Source organism: Callithrix jacchus, chromosome 13 (genome assembly GCF_049354715.1).
Source record: "Callithrix jacchus isolate 240 chromosome 13, calJac240_pri, whole genome shotgun sequence".
NCBI lineage: Eukaryota > Metazoa > Chordata > Mammalia > Primates > Cebidae > Callithrix > Callithrix jacchus.
Window position 1 is genome coordinate 69,624,199 of NC_133514.1, and position 21,759 is coordinate 69,645,957.

Genomic DNA, 21,759 nt, shown 5'->3' on the forward strand with positions numbered 1-21,759 from the left:
ACCAAGGTTCGGTGTCCAAGAACTTCAGGAGACTCTAGTTCTCCTAAAATGAGAACATGCTAATATTTGGAAAATGTTAGTAACTGTTCTCTGTCTGCTTCCAAAAGCAGCTGGGGGTCTGGTACCACTAAACCAATCAAGTTAATTGATTTGACACTGGCAGCCTTGCTTTTCAGGTGGGGACCTGTGTTACTGGAGAAGGAAAGGAGGGAGCAAAACTCAGAATTACTGGGGAGAGATGCATCACCAAGGAGACTTGGAAATTGGAGAACTATCAAGAGTAGCTTTGTTGACTTAACCACAGATGCCACCACTGGGCATTAGCCTCTGGAATTGGGAGTTGGTGGCAAGTTGTGAAATGAAGATCACTACAGGCAGTGCAGATTTTTATCAGATTTCTTTCATGCCTAGAACATTAAACAGATCTTAACTAATTTCTAAAAGAATGTGTATTTTTCCTACTGTAATTTTAAAAAGCCATCCTCTGTTTACTATGTGTGAATATATTGAATGACTAGACCAATAGTTGGCACACGTTTCGGGAAAAGGCCCTTAGAAGAAGTTTCCAAATACTCTAGGGAGAATCTTGCAGGAAAAAAAATTTATCTAATGCAGTCTGTAAAGATCAGCAAACAGCAGGCTTGGCCTAAGACGTTAGAATAGGAACAATCATCTACTAGACCCTCAATTTTTTTCATGACCCAGTCTCTTCAGTTATCTCTAGGGAGGACTCAGACCTGAGCATCCCAAGATTAAGTTTTAATTCATCTTTTGGAAAGATGCAGAGGTAGGCATGGGCATAAGGAAAGGAAGTTGTCAAACCAGGCAGAAGATAGGATTTTGTATCCTCTATCTGCTTAAGTCTGTTTCAGGGTACTGAGTGATATTGATTATTAAGATGCAGACTAGGTTACAAAGAATGATGATGCTGGTGTGGTCCAGTCTACCACATTTAAGTATAAATCCACTTAAAATCAAGCTGCATGTGTAAATCCCAAGGTTCTTGATCGTCCTGAGCATATCTAAAGGTTACCTAGTCCAGCGTTCCATCTACCAAAGGAATTCCCTTCAGCATCCCTGCCACAAGCCTTCTACTTGAATAGTTCTACCTTATCCTAGAATTCATAATTGAACTGTCCTGTTATTCTTACATTCTGTTTTGGTTTGATTTGAAATCTGCCTTCCTATAATTTAATATTTGGAACTGACTTTTTTTCTCCAAACGCACGTAACAGTAGCAATTTGCTGATCCCTGTGTATCAGATACTGTGCCAAAGTAAGCATCTTGCCTGCCTTATCTAACTTAATCCTCACAGTCGCCTTATGATAGAGAGTGGCAGAGAGGGGCTAGCTGTTCACCGAACTCATTTTCCCCTGGCTGTGCAGCTAGACTGCATTTTTAAGCCTCCTCATAGTTAAATGTGGGCTGGTGCCTGAGGTTCAGCCAGTGACATGTAGGAAGAAGGGATGTGTGACACTTTCAGATATGGCTCATGACAACCTGGCATGCATGATCTTTTTCTTTCTTTATTTGAGACAGGGTCTTGCTCTCTCACTCAGGCTGGAATGCAGTGACACAATTTGGCTCACTGGGCTCAAGTGATTCTCCCACCTCAGGCTCCTGAGGAGCTGAGACCACAGGCACATAGCACCATGTCCAGCTAATTTTTGTATTTTTAATAGAAACAGGGTTTCACTATGTTGTCTAGGCTGACCTCGAACTCTAAACTCAAGTGATCTTCCCCACTCAGCTTCCCAAAGTGCTGGGATTACAGGCATGAGCCACTGCGCCCGGCCTCCATGCATGATCTTACACACTCTTTCCCTTTCATGGTGACCTTGGAAGGTTGATGATGAAGATGGCAGAACCACCAGATGGAAGGCCTCACCACATCCTGCTAATTTGTGTTACTGAATCTTCGTTTGGTGCAAAACTGCCTGCTAATCCAGAATACCCATTTTGGACTATAAACAAGTGAGAAATAAGCCTCTGACATGTGAGCCACTAACACAGTATTTCTGTGACGGCAATTAACTGATACAGACGGCTACTGCTCTTAATATTTCTATTATGTGGTAAGGACACTGGTATGTCAAGAGACTAGTTAATTTACTGGAAGTCACAGAGAAGCAGTAGAGTTGAGATTTGAAAGTAGATCTGTCCAACCCCAGAGCCTGTACTCTTGATCCCTGTACCCTACACTGAGCTTTCCTTTAAATGCTCAGGGTTACTCTCTCCCACTTGACTTTTTTTTTTTGAGACACAGTTTCACTCTTGTTACCCAGACTGGAGTACAATGGTGCAATCTTGTCTCACTGCAACATCTGCCCTCCCAAGTTCAAGCAATTCTGTCTCAGCCTCCCAAGTAGCTGGGATTACAGCCACGCGCCACCATGCCTGGCTAATTTTTGCATATATATATAAATTTTAATAGAGATGGAGTTTCACCATGTTGGCTGGTCTTGAACTCCTGACCTCAAGTGAAATCTCTGTCTTAGCCTCCCGAGTAGCTGGGACTATACAGGTATGCGCCACCACATCCTGCTAATTTGTTTTTGAAACAGAGTCTTGCTCTGTTGCCCAGGCTGGAGTGCAGTGATGCAGTCTTGGCTCACTGCAACTTCCACCTCCTGGGTTCAAGCGATTCTTCTGCCTCAGCCTCCTGAGTAGCTGGGATTACAGGCACATACCATCACATCTGGCTATTTTTTGTATTATAGTACAGATGGGATTTTACCATATTTCCAAGGCTGGTCTTGAACTCCTGAGTTCAGGCAATCCTCCTACCTTGGCCTCCCAAAATGCTAGAATTACAGGCATGAGTCACTGCACCCAGCCACATCCAGCTAATTTTTGTGTTTTTTGTAGAGATGGGTTTTCACCATGTTGCCAGTCTGCTCTTAAACTCCTGAGATGAAGTGTTCCTCCCACCTCAGCCTCCCAAAGTGCTGGGATTACAGGCATGAGCTTCTGTGCCTGGCCCCCACCCCAGACCTTTTGAATTAGATGCTGCTTTTTAGCAAGATCCCCAGGGAGTTCTAATGTGCACCGAAGTTTGGGATGCACCTCTCTAACTGATAGTTGCCTTTATCAACCTAAAGACAAAAGTTTGACTATATCCTATTATACTTCATTTTGTTTGTTTAGGCCTGTTATTTTTAGCTAGCCACAATTATTTTGATTCTGTCACTTACTGAGAACATTTGAGTTCAAGTTCTTCAATCAACTATACAGTTGGTTTTCCTTCTCAACTTTGTGTCATCCACAAATTTCCTAAGCTTGCTTTCTGTGTTCATTCAACTTGTGCATAAACATGTTGAACAAGATGAGGCCAGCAATAAAACCATGAAGCATGTTGCAGCCATGCTACATCAATCTGTTCATTAGCACTGATACCACTCTGTGGGCAGCTGTGACTGTATCCCACTGACAGCACTGCTGCAGAGTCCACAGTGTTTATGAGCAACTCTGAAGAACAAGCTGCCTGATTAAAAGCACTGCCTAGCCTGTGATTAACCCGTCTAGCAGCCATCTCAAAGAAGAGCAGGACAATGGGTGGAAGATCCCCATCTGTGATGGACTGAATTGTGACCTCCCAAATTTATACACTGAAGTCCTAACCCCCAGCATCTCAGAAGGTGACAACACTCAGAGGTAAGGCCTTTAAAGAGATAAGTCACAGTGATGGCATCAGCATGGGCCAGAATTCAATGGCTAGTATCCTTGTGAGAGGAGGAGATGAAGACACAGACCCACACAGGGTGTGTGTGTCCTCACTTCATGTGAAGACAGAGGGAGAAGTTGGCCATCTCCAAGTCAAGGAGAAAGGCCTGGATGGAACAGTCTTTCCTCACAGGCCTCAGAAGCAACCCCTGCTGCCAACACCTTGATCTTGGATTTTTAGCCTTCAGAACAGTGAGAAGATTAATTTCTGTTGCTTAAGCCTCCCAGTCTGTGGTGCTTTGTTATGGCAGCCCTAGCAAATGAATACACCATACCCTCCTTTCTTCCACTATTGCTTTTTGGGTGAATTGGTCATCTTGGCATTAGCAAGATAATTTGAGGTTTTAGCATAGCAGGCATGTTACTCAAAGTATAGTCCGCTGACCAGCAGCCTAGGCATCGCCTGGGAACTTATCAGAAATGCTAACCCTAGCCCCACCTCAGAGCCACTCAATGAGAATCTGCATTTTTTTTTTCTTTTTTATTGAGACAGAGTCCCCTCTGTCGCCAGGCGCCAGACTGGAGTGCAGTGGTGTGATCATGGCTCACTGCAATCTCCGCCTGCTGGGTTCAAGCAATTCTCCTGCCTCAGCCTCCCGAGTTGCTGGGACTATAGGCGTGTGCCCCCATGCCAAGCTAATTTTTGTATTTTCTTAGTAGATACGGGGTTTCACCATGTTGGCCAGGACGGTCTCGATCACTTGACCTCGTGATCTGCCCACCTCGGCCTTCCAAAGTCCTGGAATTACAGGCGTTAGCCACTGCACCCGGCCAAGAATATGCATTTTAACAAGATCCCTGAGTGATAGGATTATAATTTTCAGAAGTGCTATACTCCTAAACCCCTTCATTGATTTTTAGTAAACCTGGACTTTTCTGTATATTAGATTTGCTTAAAACGGCATCCCCTAAGGCTCAGATCCAATCCAGGCTTAGGAATTTTAAAACTGGTTTGAACTCTAGCCATAGAGTCAGATTTCAGAACAAGGACTTGCCCAGAGAGATGAGGTAGATTGCCTGAGGACACAGCACTAGAATTCATTTAGATTTATATACAATTTTCTAGGAACACTGGTAGAATTAAAAAAAACTTCATATGCAACCTGGCAATGTCAGTCAGTTTTTGAGCCAGATAAATGTAAGAACTGGGCCTGAACTTAAAGCAGTGGACAACATACATTAACTGCATTTAAAGAGGTTAGTGCAATGAGGGGTTGGAAGAAATCAGAATTGTCTGCTAGACAGAAACACCACCATTCTGTGAGAGGGCCTCACACCCCCGCAGCTCACTCTATCTGGTCTTACTCTCAAAGGAGAGGTTATTAAAGTCTGTCCTGTCTCTAACATTTCTTTTTTTTTTTTGAGACAGTCTCACTCTGTCCCTCGGGCTGGAGAGTGCAGTGGCGCAATCTCGGCTCACTGCAACCTCCACCTCCTGGGTTCCAGTGATTCTCCTGCCTCAGCCTCCTGAGTAGGTGGGAATACAGGTGCTTGCCACTGTGTCCAGCTAATTTTTTTTTTTTAGTTTTTAGTAGAGACAGGGTTTCACCATGTTGGCCAGGCCGTCTTGAACTCCTGACCTCATGATCCATTGGCCTCGGCCTCCCAAAGTGCTGGGATTACAGGCGTGATTCACGGCACCTGGCCCTCCTGTCTCTAACATGTCTAAGCAAATTCTCACACTGTTTTTTTTTTTTTCTTAAGATGCAGGATCTGACTATGTTTCCCAGGCTGGTTTTGTGCTCCTGGGCTCAAGTGATCCTCCCACTTCAGCCTTCCAAGTAGCTGGGACTGCAAGTGTGCACCACCATGCCCAGCTTCACACATTTTTTCTATTCTGAATTTCCATTTTGATTCACATCAGAATGCCTTTGTGAGGCACACACCGCAGATGATGAGAACGGCAAGGTGCAGGTCATGTATGACCTGAGGGCTGTGGAAGATTGGCTGGTTGCCTCAACTTCCATTTCTTTCACATTCTGCCTTTCTGTTTCCTTGTCTTTTTGAAAAGAGTGTTTATGGACTAGCTTACAGTTAGTGATGCCTTTATTTTGTCACATGTCCATTGTACCCCCAGCTCTGTGATGCATACACACAGATAAGCAAAATGAGGAAGACACATCCATCACTAAATAACTACATGGGGTGTGCCGGGTGCTGTGACAGCATGTGCCAGGCCCTGTGGGCCATGCAGGAGGAGGGCCTACTCTGGAAGAAACAGGGACCGGGAGCCTTTACATGAGCCCTGGAGAATAAATAGGAGTTACTTAGGCTGAGCAAGAAGGTGTTCTAGGCAAAGGCCGAAGGTGCCATGCAACGTCTTATTCGGAGAATTGTTTGTTGACTAAGGCTGGGGCATGTCTGGTGCAGAGTGCAGAGTGACAGCTTTTGGGAGCTGAGCTAAGGAGTACAGGAGTTAACTAGACTGTCTTGTCAGACCCCTCTGGTGGTTTTACACAGAACATGTATATCAAAGTCCCTTGACTTGGGAGCTCTTTAAATAATATATCGGTGTGCTCCTGAAAGATAGTGCCTATTCAAATGTAAGTGTGAGTGGTCCCAGCTTTCATGTAGTTTTGCTTGGACCCCCGTTCATGCATGTACACACCCACCTTCATCCATTGGATTCGGTCTTTCACAGGTCACAGATCTAATGATCAAGCATCTCAGGGTGGCCCTGTTTGCCTGCCGGGTACCACCACCGAGGGAACCACTGCCTTGCTGCCAAGTCAGCATTTGAAGAGCTTTCTTGCTGCTTCCCTTCCGGGGTCTCCTCTACCTCAATCCTATCCTCTCTTCCTCCTTGGTAGGGTTGGTGGGGTGGGGTCCCCTCGCAGGGACAGCTCTAGGTTACCTATAACAGCCTCACGCATGTCCACTAAGGTCTCACCTTTAGGATTTGTGTTTTTGGTAACAAGCAACAAGTGCCCCTTGACTGCAGCCTCACTTGGGGAAACTCATGACTGGTGAGAGGTTTGGAGGAGGAATCGCGGGCCCAGGTTGGATCAGGGGTCTCAGCCAACAGGGCCTCCTCCCTGGGCACTCAGGGAGCCTCTTAGCTGCCTGCCAGCTAGATGAGCCTGAGGGTAGCAGCACCTACAGAGGCCATATTAGGGGTTTTAGCATCTTGTTTTAGCTCCTCTGGAGTGGAAATTCTGGAAGTCAGCGGTCCCTGAGCAGCTGGGCAGAGACTGGCAGTGTCCTCCTGACAGTTGGTGGCAGCACAGGCCACCCTTTGAGTCACAGGCGTGTTCCTCTGAGCTTCCCCAGAATGGTCAGGTGGAAACTGAGCACAGGAGACCCTTTAAACTGGCCTTGTGAAAGCCACAGGCAGTGGGTTTGCTTGTGCTCTTTAACCCTTAAACCTGAGTTAAGCATTTTCAAACACATTCTGCCCCAAGTTTTCTAGGCATTTGTCTATGGGCCTCCTGAAAGCCCTTCTGATTCCCGTGCAGTTCTGACCAGAAAGCTCCTGCATCTCGTCGCCTGCTGAGACCCTTCTCCTCCCGGAGGCTGATGGAAGTCTGGTGTCCCAGCCATCCCTCCCCAAAAGGATTCGCTGTCATCTCTCAAGCTGGAAACTGGAGGAAGATCGGGGTCTCCCCTTTCATTATCCTATTGTCCTTGGGGTAGGGGACAGGGGCAGCGGTGAAGCCTCTGGCTCCACAATCAAGATAGATAGACTTGTTTTACCTCCAACCCTCTGCCCTAACTGGAGCCCCAAGTTTTATACCCTGGCACCAACTAAAGGCCTGCTCACCAGCAACTGGCTCTCTAGTCATTTTGCTAGGAGAACTAGTTTGTTGTCTACTAGCCTAGTCTGTCTGTTGTAGGAAAGGATTTGAGAGAAGAAACCCCCTCCAAGTATCACTGTGGGCACCTGGTTGAGCCCCGAGGAGGTTATGCCTTCACTGGGTGTGCACTTCTGGGTGCGAGGAAATGAGTTATCTCTCCCCAGGCCTGCACAGGGCTGCTGTTGTGGCGGTCACGGTCAGGCTCGAAGAGGAGGTCTGAGTTCTAACTGCTCCATGGGCACCACTCAGGGTCAAAGGCAGGGCAGATCCCAGGAGAGGAGCAGCTGCCTGGCATCCACCTCTCCTGTTGCCTCCCTGGCACACAGGCCATGTGTCAGGCCACGTCTCCTCACAGCTCAGAAAGGTGGTCATGGAGATCAGGAGGATAAATTCATTCATTCTGTACGTCAGTGTGGGATGGGGGTATGGGAGCTGCCCTGGGATGTGCTCCAGGAAGGTCTCCAAGGGATCAGGTACAAAGGGCATAGGGAGGGTCCCTGTGGCCCTACAGCCAGGGCCCATATTTCCCTACTCAAAATCTAGATCTGTGATTTGACTGAAGGACCTACAGCTACTATATCCATAGACCAAGAGCCTGAGGAGCCACACAGGGCCCACCTCCAGGTGGGTCCATGCCACAGCTCACAGGTGCATGTGTTTCTCGCCCACCTGGATGGAGGAGAGTCCTGAGGAAGGGGAGCAGAAAGGGCTTTGGTGGGAATGATCAGGGACAGGCACAGTGACTGGGCAGAGCGTGTCCTTGGGCAGTTACTCCCTTGTCCAGCCTCAGCAGGGTGATCTATCCAAAGAGGTAAGGTGCCTGCTGCATATGCAAATTGGGAAGATTCAATATGCAGATGTCTGCACAGAGGCTAGGGCAGGTGAGGTGCTCATGAACTAAAAACATAAGGGAATACATAAGTTTCTTACCAAATCTGACCCCTCACAGACATTTCCCTCTTACCCAGAACAAACCTGCAGCTTTAGGGAAGTTTGAGGGGAAAAAAAAAGTTGTGCCATCCTCCCTGGTAGGTAGAGAGCCTGGAGTTTGGAAATCTTAAGAGACCGAGTGGCAAGTCTGCACAGGAAAGAGTGGAGTGCGGGGGTTCGCTGCCTCTGTCCTGCCCCTCTGTGAGCTCACTGGTGTCCCTGCTGAACCTCATTGGCTCTACTTAACCAAGATGGAATGCGGTAAATGAAACAGAACCATAGGCCTATCGTTTCCTCCTGGATTTTACAATTGCAAACTTTCATCAGAGGTTTGTTCGGAGGAAGGGGAGGAAAGTCTTCATTCTCCATTTAAGAAAACCAGACCGGTGGCTCATGCCTGTAATCCCAGCACTTGGGGAGCCTGAGGCAGGTGGATCACCTGAGGTCAGGAGTTTGAGATCAGCCTGGCCAACCTGGTGAAACCCCATCTCTACTAAAAACAAAAATAAAAAATTGGCTAAACGTGGTGGCAGGTGCCTGTAATCACGGCTACTCGGGAGGCTGAGGCAGGAAATCACTTGAACCCAGGAGACAGAGGTTGCAGTGAGCCGAGATCATGCCACTGCACTCAAAAAAAAAAAAAAGAAGAAGAAGAAGAAAGAAAAATAAAGAAAACCAGATCACAGCGTCTTCCTTAGATCCAAGGCCTCTCGTACTGGACCTGGAGCCTTTGAGCTCTGGGAGTTTATTGTAAACATCAGTGTTGCCAAAACCCACAACTGAGTGCTGTTCCTGTGAAGTGGGGGACGGGTGAAGTTTTCTTTTTTTTTTTAATTCCATAAATAACTGGCTTCTCTCTGTATCTTTACTTCTCATGAGCTCTGAATGTGCCCAGCTGGTCATTCTCTTTTATAGGTAAATATGTGCCCATTTTATTAAAAGAAACGCCTCTTACAATGCAGCTGGGAAGCTTCCTGCTTGCTAGTGCTCACAGATTCCTTGTTGCAACCGAAGCGGGCGTGTTACTTTGATAGTCACATGAAATAACCCTAACTTTGCCTGGGGATATTTATAACAAGACATGCAGAATTATTGCACCATAAAAGCTGCTTCACTGATTCTTACTGATTAGAAACTTTAAAAAAAAAAAAAAAAAAGGATAAATGGAATAAAAAAGTCCCAACCACCGGAGTTCCGATGTCAGGCAAACTGAAGCCACAGTGGTTCTCCCTGGCCCTTTGATACCAACCCTGAGCCTGGAGAAGTCAGGCCGGCTCCGTGGGCTCCTTTCCTGAGGTGCTTCATGCATCTCTTACCTTCCCACCCCAAGCTGAGGCCAAGAATGAATGACCTGGGAGGGGCGGGCTTGTCTTTCCACCATGCTAGGGGCAGTGCCAAGTTTTACTTTAGGAGAAATGAAGGCAGAGCAATCTCTGGTATTAGATGAGGCAAGCATATTCCACCGTGCCTGCTGGCAGACAGGCCAAACAGGACGGAGTCATTTTTAATTGATGCTAGGACCTTGCAAGGATAAGGAGTTGGCAGGAATGGACGGAACACTTTATTTTCCTGCCAACATGCCCACTGACCAGGCCCATCCTCAAGGGCATTGTCAAAGTGGGCCCAGTGGGGTTTCTTCCCCTGGCTGTTGGCCAGAATCAAACTGGTTTCATCAGGCCCTGAATGTAGACGCCATGTGTGGTAACTAGTTCATTCAGTGTTGATCCTTGTGTTCCTTGGGTGCTGCAAGGAGCTTTCCCATCACCTCTTCTATTTGGCGGCTTGTCTTTGGCCCTAACCAGCACTCTTGTCTTACTTCCAGTTGTGCTTCTCCACCCCTCTTCTGACCACACGCACAGTTCATGCATACATCACCCTTCATCCAGAAAAGTCAGAGATTTCCCCAAATCTAGCTCACGTGGAAAACCTGCTTGGAAAGGAAAAGAGAAGCCTTCTCTTATTCCTAAGAGGTGACTGAAGAATCCTGCAGCATGTTCCCCTGGAGACTGTCTGGCTGGATGCTCAGGTCACAGTGGGAAGAGCTATTCTGTAGCAGCACCTTGGACCATGCCAGTTGCCAATCCTGGGGTTGGGGGCTCCCTACTGTGTTAATAATAATATTAAACACCAACTGTGTTTAATAATAATATTAAGGCTGGGCATGGTGGCTCCTGCCTGTAATCCCAGCACTTTGGGAGGCTGAGGCAGGCGCATCATGAGGTTAAGAGATAGAGACCTTCCTGGCCAACATGGTGAAACCCCGTCTCTACTAAAAATACAAAAATTAGTCGGGCATGGTGGTGCACACCTATAATCCCAGCTACTTGGGAGGCTGAGGCAGAAGAATTGCTTGAACCTGGGAGGCAGAGGTTGCAGTGAGCCAAGATCGAGCCATTGCACTCCAGCTTGGGAAACAGAGCAAGACTCTGTCCCAAAATAATAATAATATTGAATAGAATAAAAGAATAATGATCTGGAAGCATCCATGCACTCCACACCCACTGTTCATGAATGGCCACTGCTCCTTGGAGTTTCCTGTGTGGCCTCTGCCTTGTTCCCATCCCCTTCTCTCTCTACTAAAAGTAATTAATCATCTTGAGTTGTGTATTCACCATTCCCTCACCTTTCTTCATCTAACTAGAACTTTCTGTTTGCATATCTTTGGGCTTTGCACGATGGAATGATACAGGACAGAGCCTTCTGCAACATGCTTCTTTCTGCCAGACACCAGGCTCCCAAGAAGCATCATTTGGCCACAGCTGTGAATTGCTGTTTCACCATTGCCTTGAGTCCCATTGTGTGGAGACTGATTCTCAGGACACTTGGGTTGTTTTCAGGTTTTTATTGTCACAGATTGCCTTGCTGTGCTATGTACCTTCTAGACATGGCACCTTGTTCAGGACTTTCTCTAGAAGTAAAGTTGCTGGGTGGTACGATTTGTACATCTTCAATTTTCCCAAGTAGATAGGTCAGTCTACATTCTGACAGGTGGAGTATAGGCCTACCACTCGCTTCGAAGCCTTATCAACACTTGATATTGTTTTACTATTTGCCAGTCTTGTGGGCATGAAGTGAAATCTCACTGTGGTTTCTATTTGAATTCCCCTGTTGGTTAATGAGGATGGATTTTTTCACATGCAAATTGGCCATGGTGACACACCTATTCAAATCTTTTGTCTGTTTTTCTTGACAGATTGATAGGTGAGTGTTCTTTACGTGTTTTGATACAAATCTCGAATCACTTATTTGTGTTGCAAATATATTCTTCCAGTTTTGGCTTATTTTTTCATTATGGTGGCTTTTGATGAACAGAAGCTATTCATTTTAACAGTTACATTCTTTCATCTTTCCCTTTATAGTTTGTATAATTGTGTCTGGTTTCAGAAATCTTCCGCTACTACACAGAAATTCATAAACGTAGTTTCCTCTAATGTCTTTGCAAGTTTTATAGTTTGTTTTTCACATTTAGCACCTTAGCTCACCTGAAATTTGTTTGTTTGTTTTGTGACAGGGTCTTTCTCTGTTGTCCAGGCTGGAGTGCAGTGGCACAATCACGGCTCACTGCAGTCTCAATCTCCTGGGCTCCAGCAACCCTCCTGACTTAGCCTCTCAAGCAGTTGGGACTGCAGATTTGTGTAACTATACCTGGCTATTTTTTATTTTTAGTAGTGACAAGGTCTGTCTATGTTGCCCAGGCTGATCTCAGACTCTCAGCTCTGCCTCCCAAAGTGCTGGGATTACAGGCATGAGCCACTGTGCCTGGCCGGCAAGGATTTTATGTAATGCTGGAGTTTGTTAGTGTTCTGGTTGTCTACTACTGTATAACAGATTACCCTCAAAACTTAGGTATTTAAAAAACATCCAGGCTAGGGGCAGTGGTTCACACCTATAATCCTAGCACTTTGGGAGGCCAAGATAGGCAGATCCCTTGATCCCAGGAGTTTGAGTCCAGCCTGGGCAATGTGGTGAGACCGTCTCCATAAAAAAAATACCCGGGTGTGGTAGTTTGTTCCTGTGGTCCTGGCTACTTGGGAGACTGAGGTGGGAGGATCGCTTGAGCCCAGGGAGGTGGTCAGGAGAGGGTGGAGGTTGCAGTGAGCCATGATCACACCACTGTGCTCCAGCCTGGGCTACAGAAGAAATCTCTGTCTCAAAAAAAATAAAAAATAAAACAATATCCACTTGATTATACCTACCATTTTGCAGGTTAAGAATTTGGGCAGGATTCAGCTTAGGAAGATTCCCGTTTCCTGTAGACTCGTTGAGGTCACTCGGTGGTATTAAGCCGGCAGATGGGCTGGTCTGGTGGGTTCAAGAGAGCCTCATTCACAGTTTGGCCCACTGGTAGAAAAACTGGAGTTGCCTGGGATTATCACTGCAGTGCTTTCATGTGCCTCTCTAGCTGGCATTCTCGGGGCAGTCTTAATGTCTTACATGACAGCTCAGGGCTCCTTGGCAGAGTGTTCTGAGACTATGATGAAAGCCACAGCTTCTGCTCACCAGCCTTAGAAGTCATTCAGTGACACTTCAGCCATATTCTAAGTACTTTCCTAGAGCCAACGCAGGTTCAAGGGGAAATAAATTAGACTCTACATCTCAGTGGAAAGAGTAGCAAAAAAAAAAAAAAAAAAAAAGAAGTGGGCATCTTACACATCTTACATTGTCCCTAGTTAGCTAGTAGTTCATGACTTTTACATCTACATTTCATAAGTGGGATTGCAAACTTCTTTTCAGCTACTGTCCTCATTTGGTTTAAACTTTTATGTTTTAAATCTGTTTCCTATAAATAGTGTATAGGTGGATTTTTAAAGCTGAAACTTAATTTATATTAATTGTGATCACTAACGTATTTGCACTTACATTTACCATTTTATTAAAAGCTTTCTGTTTATCTTACTTTCTCTGTTTCTTTATCTGTTTTTCTTGTCTTCTTTTATTTTTTCAGTATTTATTTTCTTTATAGGTAATTATAGACATAACAAAAGTGGAGAAACATCTCTCAACTTCAATACTAATCTCATTTTATCTATCCTCTATACCTTCCCCCATTATCCAACACTGGGTTGTTTTTGAGCAAAACCAAGCCATTGTATTATTTTATTCATAAATTCTTCAGTATGTGTATAATGAAGAAGTCTTTTATGAAACAAAACTACGTTACCATTATTACATCTTTAATATCATTAAATATGTAGTGTTCAAATTTTCCTAATTGTCTCACACACAAAAATTTTTTGTTTTGCTTTTTTCCACTTGGATTGTCTGAATTGGATCCAACAAGGTCCATCCATTTCTTTCTTCTTTGTAGAATAAACATTATTTTTCTTATGTAATTTTATTCTTACTAGCTTGGGAATGATACACTTTATTCTTTATTATTATTCTAAAAATTCTAGCTTATCAATCTGGAGTTAATCAGTATTTTTCCTCTCTAAATAGTACATAGTTCAGAATACTTTAAATCCTATCAGCAAATCCCTTCCCTAATCTTAGATTATATACTATTGGTGTCTTGTATTTTGGTTCTGATTTTTAACTCTATAAGACATTATTATTACTTTTTTTTTTTTTGAGACAGGTCTCACTCTGTCACCCAGGCTGGAGTGCAATGGTGCAATCTTGGTTCACTGCAGCCTCAACCTCCTGGGCTCAAGCAATCCTCCTGTGTCAGTCTCCCATGCAGCTGGGGCCGTGGGTGTGCACCATCACACCGGGCTAATTTTTTAATTTTTAAATTTTTTCTGATTTTTTTGTAGAGCCGAGGTCTCCCTGTGTTGCCCAGGCTGGTCTTGAACTCCTGGGCTCAAGTGATCTTCCTGTCTAGGCCTCCCAAAGTGCAGGGATTACAGGCATGAGCCACCATGCCTGGCCTATTTCATGATTTCTGACTGTGAGCTCACATCTGCAGGAATTATTTGATGCCGGGTTGAGTTAAGTTTCTCTTGGGAAGGTTTGTACTTGCTTCTTCCAGGCCTCTGTGGGAACCACCAGTCATAGGCACCTTTTAACTACATCTTCAACTTGAGGTTTTTTTCTTCTACTCAGGTTCAAGGTTCAAACTCCTTGCATCCCCTTGAGGGAGGAAGTGGGTGAATCTATTTCCTAGTTAATTAACTGGAAGATATAACCCATTAGGGTTCTAATGGATCTTGTCAAATAAATGATTTTTGGTTGTATTGATTCTATTGTACATTTTGTCTTTTATTTCATCAATCTCTTTCTTTCAGCATTCTTTGCAATTATTCAATTCTTCTTCTATCTTAAATCGTATGCTTAGATGAGTAATTCTATTATAAATTGTATGGGGACTCTTCTATTAGATTCCCCACCTTGACTGGGCCCAGTTTTCTTCACCCAGCAAGGCTGTGAAAATAAAAATTCAAGTTTACTTTTGGAGTAAATGTTATCAGGATACAAGCTGGCATTAGAATTCTGCTTATTTCTGTGGGCTTTCACTCTCACTTTTGCTAGGTTTTTCAGTCGCTTTCTTTTTTTTTTTTTTTTGCTAAACTCATCAACACTTTGTGTATATCAGCATTGTTCATTGTTTTCCATAGGAGGATAGGCCAGAGTATCTTCTCCATCATACTTCCAGAAGCAAAAGTCCTCTTGACAGTTACTATTCTAGTTCCTATTCCCAGCGTGCTAGTTCTTTTTAGACAAAGTTTTGGGAGTTTCTAACTTCATTCATCTGAATGTTCACTGCTATTTAAGACCTATTAGTCTTGACCCCTGGCTGTCTGCTTTCCTACAAGTAGAGAGGACATCTTTCTTTCTCCTCTAGTTCTCTCCTCTCCTCTCCACTTTACCACACCTCTTTATCCACTTACCTTTCCTACTGCTTCTTCCTCCCAAGTCTCGTTTGGAGAACTGCCCCATCTTTCCAAGGCCAAATCCTCTAACCTTGCTATGGATTCCATTTTTGTGGCCAAAATTCCTCTTTCCTCGCTCATCATCTCTTGCCAGTTATATTCTTACTAATCTTTCAAAGCTGAGTTTAGTACTTCTCTCCTGTGATGCCTTTTGAAATGTCCCTTCCCCCTGCATCCCAAATTCCCTCTCCGGATTCCAAGAGCACTTTATTGTTTAAATAACATTAACATAGAGCTTACACCGTCGTAAATATTATTTACATAACCGGCATAAATATAATTTGCATAACCGTCGCTTCTCCTTCTAAATTGTGAGCTCCTTAGAAAAGACACCATCTTCTGCATTATTTCTTACTGTGCTGAACATAGTATTTTGCATATAGAGGCTCGTTGTAAATGCTTCTTGCCTTTCTTAGAAATCAGTCTTTTCAACAATCTCTTTTCTTTACTCTGTCTTCATTTTCTCTTCTGTGGTCAGACACATTCAAGTATTTTGGAACTTGAAGGGCAAGAAAAAAATCTTTGCTTAATCCTGCTGCTTCCCTTTTTATCTTTCTCTTTCTAAATATCTTAATATATGGTCTGTGACTTCTGCCTTCTTTCTTTACCCTGCATCTTACTTTAACCATCTGTAATCTGACCTCAGCTCTCACCACTCTTAGACTACACTCTTAAAAACCAAGAGGTGGCTGGGCGAGGTGGCTCATGCCTGTAATCCCAGCACTCTGGAAGGCCGAGGCGGGCGGATCACGAGGTCAAAAGATCGAGACCATCCTGGCCAACATGGTGAAACCCCATCTCTATTAAAAAAAAAATACAAAAATTAGCTGGGCATCGTGGCTCAAGCCTGTAGTCCCAACTACTTGGGAGGCCAAGGCAGGAGAATTGCTTGAACCCAGGAGGCGGAGATTGCAGTGAGCTGAGATTGCACCACTGCACTCCAGCCTGGAGCCTGGCGACAGAGCAAGACTCTGTTTCAAAAAACAAACAAACAAAAAACCAAGAGTTTCCTTCTAATTACCATGTCCTCTCCGCAGCTTCTGTTTGATACTCTGAGCACCCCTGGCAGGAACAGCGACCTCTACCCAGTGTGGCCCTGGGGTGCTGCCAGGGTCTCCTGCCCTATGACCACTCTTCCTCTATGCCCTACCCTCCATCCATGCCTGTTCTCAGCTCACAGCTTTCATCTCTATACTGAGGGACCTACCCCACGTTTGTGACTTCAGAAATTATGGATGGGGCTGCTTTTCCTATCTTCATTCTTCTTCCCTAATCTTTTCTAAAGCCAAAATCTGAATGCTTAATTCTTTCTAGACATTTTCATCTGGTGTCCCTTTGCTCAAGAAGGTTCCTTTTCCTCAATATGTTTGTGTTCATCTCTTCCATCACTTCCTGGTTCCTTTAGGGTCAACAATCTCAGTTTTGTTTGATCTTCCCCAATTTCTTACTCCCCTCTTTCTCTCCCCCTGTGATGTTGGCTCAGCCTCTACAAGCTCTGTCTCGATTTCAGCCACCTCTGCTTTGGTTTAGGACTCATCCCTGGATTAGCATGCCAGGCTCCCTGGCCATGCCTCTGCTATCTTAGTCCTCTTGCACATCATCGCCAAATGTTCTAAAAATTCCATTCAAGGTCAAATGGAGATCTATGGAAAAAGACGATGGACTTGAGAATCGGACAAGTCAGGATTTGAATGCCAACTTCACTATTTACTGGCTGTGAAGTGTCAGTTTCCTCCATTTCTGTGAGGGCAATATCACTCATGGCATTGGATTTTCGTGAATATTAAGTAAGGCAATGTACTACAAATAAAATTACCTTTCTGTATGTTTTTATTTTTAACAGATCAATAAGTATTTTTGGAGCAATTAGGTCATTTTCCCAAGGTCACAGTCTATAAAGCAGAACAGAGTTTTTAACATATCCCACAAGGCAAGGTGAATATCGGCTTTCAGTTAGTCTGTATTCATTAATGAATCCATATTCCTAATGCTGCTTAACAAATCCTACATTCACTCAGTTCTTTAGAGGCCAAGGGAAGATACTGATCTGGAGGGGGCTAGAGCAGCTCCAGGTCAGTGTCAGGGGCTGAGACCAGCATTGGAAGAGAAGGTGGGCGGCTTTGTATGGAGGCCAGGAGGGGAAACGGTGAGGAGAGAAAAGGGTGTCCCAAGATCCCCTGCCCAGCATGGCTATCACTGGAAAATGAGAAAGGATGTGGAGCTCATTGTGTATTTTTATGACACTGAGTGTATTTAATCCTTTTCTGCCTAGGGCTGTTCACTCTTCATGAATGTCTTGGGGATTTGGCCAATTGTGAGAATGTTTCTGGTGATATTAAAGCTCATTTTATGAGGTTGGCAGCCATTACTTTCAAACCATAAATCTTATCCTTTAAAAAAATGAGAATGATTGCTTTGAAAAATCCCATTTGATGATGAGAAGTTTGGTCAAGGAAAATACTCATATAAAATTCGGGATCCCCTCTTTTGCCTCAGGCCTGAATGTGGGCTAGAGTCAGGCATCCAGTGCCATGTGAGGGGCTAGAACCTCTCTGACTGATGCTACGGTGGAGCAATGAGAAAACACAGTGGCATAAACTTTCAGAAAGACAGTAGAGAAAAAGGAAGGAGGATGCACCCCAGTCCAAGACATCTGCCTGCGCATTGCTAGTTGGGGTCACGTGTCCAGCTTCTTCAATATGGCAGCTGCGTGGCCCGGTCCACTTGCTACACTCTCCTTGTGGCCAGAACTGTGGCTCTCCCTTCACCTCACACCCCCAGATCTATGGCTTTTGGTGGCCATTCATTCAGAACTCCCTGAATAAGAGTATTTTATGGTAAATGTTGTTTGAGGAATACTGCAGATTATTTTCCCCTTCTGGAGATTCCCAGTGAGTATCAGCAGTTGTGATAAAGACTGTTTTTTAGTAAACAGCCATCAGAGCCAGCTGCTCGGACCCAGAGGTCTTAAGTTGTTCCCAGGACCAGGTCATGCCCTGTGAGAGTGGAGCTTAGAAAGTTACCCACACACCTATCCATCTCCGGAGACTCTCATTTTTAACCTTTGATTGGGACCCAAGAAGGCTCAGTTGTTCAGATACAAAAACACATTAAATAATTTTCCTTTCCCTTCATTCTTCTCTATGATAGCAGGGCGGGAGCGGGGAGGGATCCACTTTTGTGCCTTGACAGATGTGCAGTTGCTAATTTAACCAGGTAAAGTATGATTGAGGAGTGTCAACCTGAAGCAGTGTTCTTGGGAGCAGCTTCCATTGTTATGGGGCCTGAAGATACTTGCTGGCTTGAACAGGGCAGGGGCAGCAGGCATGGCCATTGTGCTTAGAAAGAGAATCTCTGAGACCCCCATCCAGGCCCTTTGCTAGAGGCCAAAGTACACAGAGAAAATTCATAGCAGCAAGTTCACAGGAGACGCCTGGTGCCACTGGGCAGGATCTCATATTGGGTTATGGGGGGGATGAAAACAAGAATTTTATGAAAAAAATCAGTCTTCCTCCCCAATCATTGCTAACCCCTTGCCATCTCTGAATATTTCAATTTTAGAATATTTGTTTTAGGGAACTGGGCAGAAATGACAGGAGTTATCCCATATTTGTTAGACCTTCCCTGTGTGCCGGATGTGTTTTTAAGAGGCCTTCCTGTCCATCTTCCCACTTCCCACTCATGGCACTGCTGTGACTCATGGCAGTGGAGTATTGTGCCCATTTTACAGATGAGCAAATCAAGGCTTTGCAAGGCTGAGTCACGCCCTTCGTGAAGCGGGGTGCCTCCAGAGCCCAGGCTCCCCCTTTCTGCCTGTTCTGCCTCAGGGTACAGTTGAGACTTCCATGGAGTCTTCTCCACATTCCAGGTAGAAATGTAGGTACCAGAAAAATAACCTAAGAAATTGCACCTACCTTTACAAGGCTGACACCTTCCCTGCTGCCCTTATGGAAAGGACCTGGCTAGCTTCTCAGCACCATGAGAACAGCAGACCCTTCTCTCCAGGGCCACTTGGAGGAGGGGAAGACTGTCCTGGTGCTGGCCCTCCTTTGCGACTCAACTCATGACCGATCCTGCAGATCACAGGAGACCCTGCAGTGCTGGAAGAATCCAGAGCTCAGGCAAAGGGGAGCTTCGAGCACTCCCAAAAATATAGGTCCTCACCTATCATTTTAAAATGAGGCTTCTTTTCTTCTCCCCAGCTTCTACTTTCTTCTAGGTATGGGGTAAAAGAATTTCTTTTCTCTTTTCTTTTGAGACAGGGGTTCACTCTGTCATGCAGGTTGGAGTGCAGTGGCACAATCACTCCGCACTGTAGCCTTGACCTCCCAGGCTGAAGCAATCCTCCCACCTCAGCCTCCCAAGTAGCTGGGACTACAGATATGTGTCACCATGCCCAGTTAATTTTTTTGTATTTTTGTAGAGATGAGGTCTCTCCATGTTACCCAGGCTGGTCTTGAACACCTGGGCTCAAACGATATGGGGACAGGGCCTCCCAAAGAGCTGAGAGTACAGGTGTTAGCTACTGCACCAGGCCAGTAAGAGAACTTCTTAGGAAGTTTTGGGATGAATTTGGCCAGCTTTGCTGTAGAGTATGTAGAAGGAGAATTTAAAAACTTCTTTGTTGGCAAGACTCAAACCTTCTGTGTTGCTGTTCTGTTTGTAAGGGCAGCGCTAGCTCCTGACCCCAGCTGCAGGGAGAAACCCTGGATCATGGACTGGGCTTCACTCTCTAGAGAAGAGATGCTGGAGAAGTTTTCTCTGGAGTGAGTTTCTGTTAGTTAAATAATCTTTTTGTTGTTGTTGTTTTCTTTTTTAAATTCTACTTTAAGTTCTGGGGTACCTGTGCAGAATGTGCAGGTTTGTTACATAGGTACACATGTGCCATGGTGGTTTGCTGCATCCATCACCCTGTCATCTACATTAGGTATTTCTCTTAATGCTATCCCACCCCTATCCCCCGACCCCCTTCTATCCCTCCCCTAGCCCCCATGCCCCAATAGGCCCTGGTATGTGATGTTTCCTCACCTCCCCCTTGTCCATGTGTTCTCACTGTTCAGCACCCACTTATGATGAGTGAGAGCATGTGGTGTTTGCTTTTCTGTTCCTGTGTCAGTTTGCTGAGAATGATGATTTCCAGCTTTATCCATGTCCCTGGAAAGGACATGAACCCATCCTTATTTATGGCTGCATAGTATTCCATGGTATATATGTGCCACATTTTCTTTCTCCAGTCTATCGTTGGTGGACATCTGGATTGGTTCCAAGTCTTTGCTATTGTAAATAGTGCCACAATAAACATACGTGTGCATGGGTCTTTCAGTTGGATAATTTGTGTATTTAATGGCATATAACTTTTTTTTTAAAGAAACAACTTTGTCAATATCCCATAAAAGATCAAAATGTATACTTTTAAATCTTACATCTGAATAAAAAGTAATAAAGACACTCCACGTACAATCCAAGTACACTGGGCTAGACTTGAAGTTGCAGTTGGTTCAGGCGATATTCATACCTGAACTGCACCAGGCAAGCAGCTCCCCAGGCCAGCAGCCCATCCAGTGGCACTGGGCCCGCCATCAGCACCCAGCACTTGGTTTAATGCCCTCCTGTTGCCGCTGTGACATTCAGAACACTTTTTGAACAAGGGGCCGTTCGCTTTCATTTTGCTCTAGGCCCCATGAATGGCGTAGCCAGTCCTGCCCTGCTGGTTCCCCATTCCCGGCAGAATGAAATCCAGACGCCTTCCACGTCCATCCCCACTGCCGGGTGAGCCCCTCTAGGCAGCCAACATGGCCCAGCCGTCCTCACCCCGAGGTCTGGCATGGTGCCTGGCAGGACTCAGCCGGCATCCGAGGAAATTTTGTACAAAACCGTAAAGGGGCTTGTTCTCTATTCAGATAAAACGGAAGCTCTTTCTATCCTCTCACAATACCCCTTTTTTAAACCAAACTTATTTCCTAGCTAAAAGCCAGGTTCACCTCTTGGTTGTACATGTGTGGGTTTATTAAGGCCACTGATAAACTTAAAACACTTTCTTTCAAATCTGACTTCTTTCATTTCTTGTTGTGTTATTCTTCTAGTGGAAGCCTGTTACAGCACGAGTTTCTTTTAATTGATTAACTGAACACCCCAGGGTGAGTGGCTGGCCCAGCCTAAGGAGGACGGGTTGTGGGCTCTTGAATGGCCCTGGTCTCAGGTAACTTCTCCAGCAACAGCACATACAGCCTAGGGCCCACAAAAATGTTTAACTTAAACTTCTTTTGAAATCAGAAGAAGTAAATTTAACTCATATATATAATATTTAACATGTCAACTCAGCCTGGATTAGATTTGTCTCCTGCTCTGGTTTGAATGCTTGTCCCTACAGAAACTCATGTTGAAACTGAATCCCCAAAGTGGCAGAATTGAAGGGTGGAGCCTTTAAGGGGTGATTGGG

The 21,759-nt window shown here is 45.0% G+C and overlaps 1 protein-coding gene across 2 annotated transcripts in view; it reads left to right on the forward strand.

The window, feature by feature from the left end:
* Nucleotides 1–21,501, forward strand: part of TAF4B (TATA-box binding protein associated factor 4b) — a 196,484-nt gene extending 174,983 nt beyond the window's left edge. The window contains exons 14-15 of one of the 2 annotated variants that reach the window (XR_013525819.1): nt 19,988–20,086; nt 21,404–21,501. The gene's annotated coding sequence lies outside the window, so the exon portion shown is untranslated. The remainder of the gene's footprint in view (nt 1–19,987; nt 20,087–21,403) is intronic. The other variant, XR_008476036.2, reaches the window with a different exon arrangement.
* The last annotated feature ends 258 nt before the right edge of the window (nt 21,502–21,759 follow it).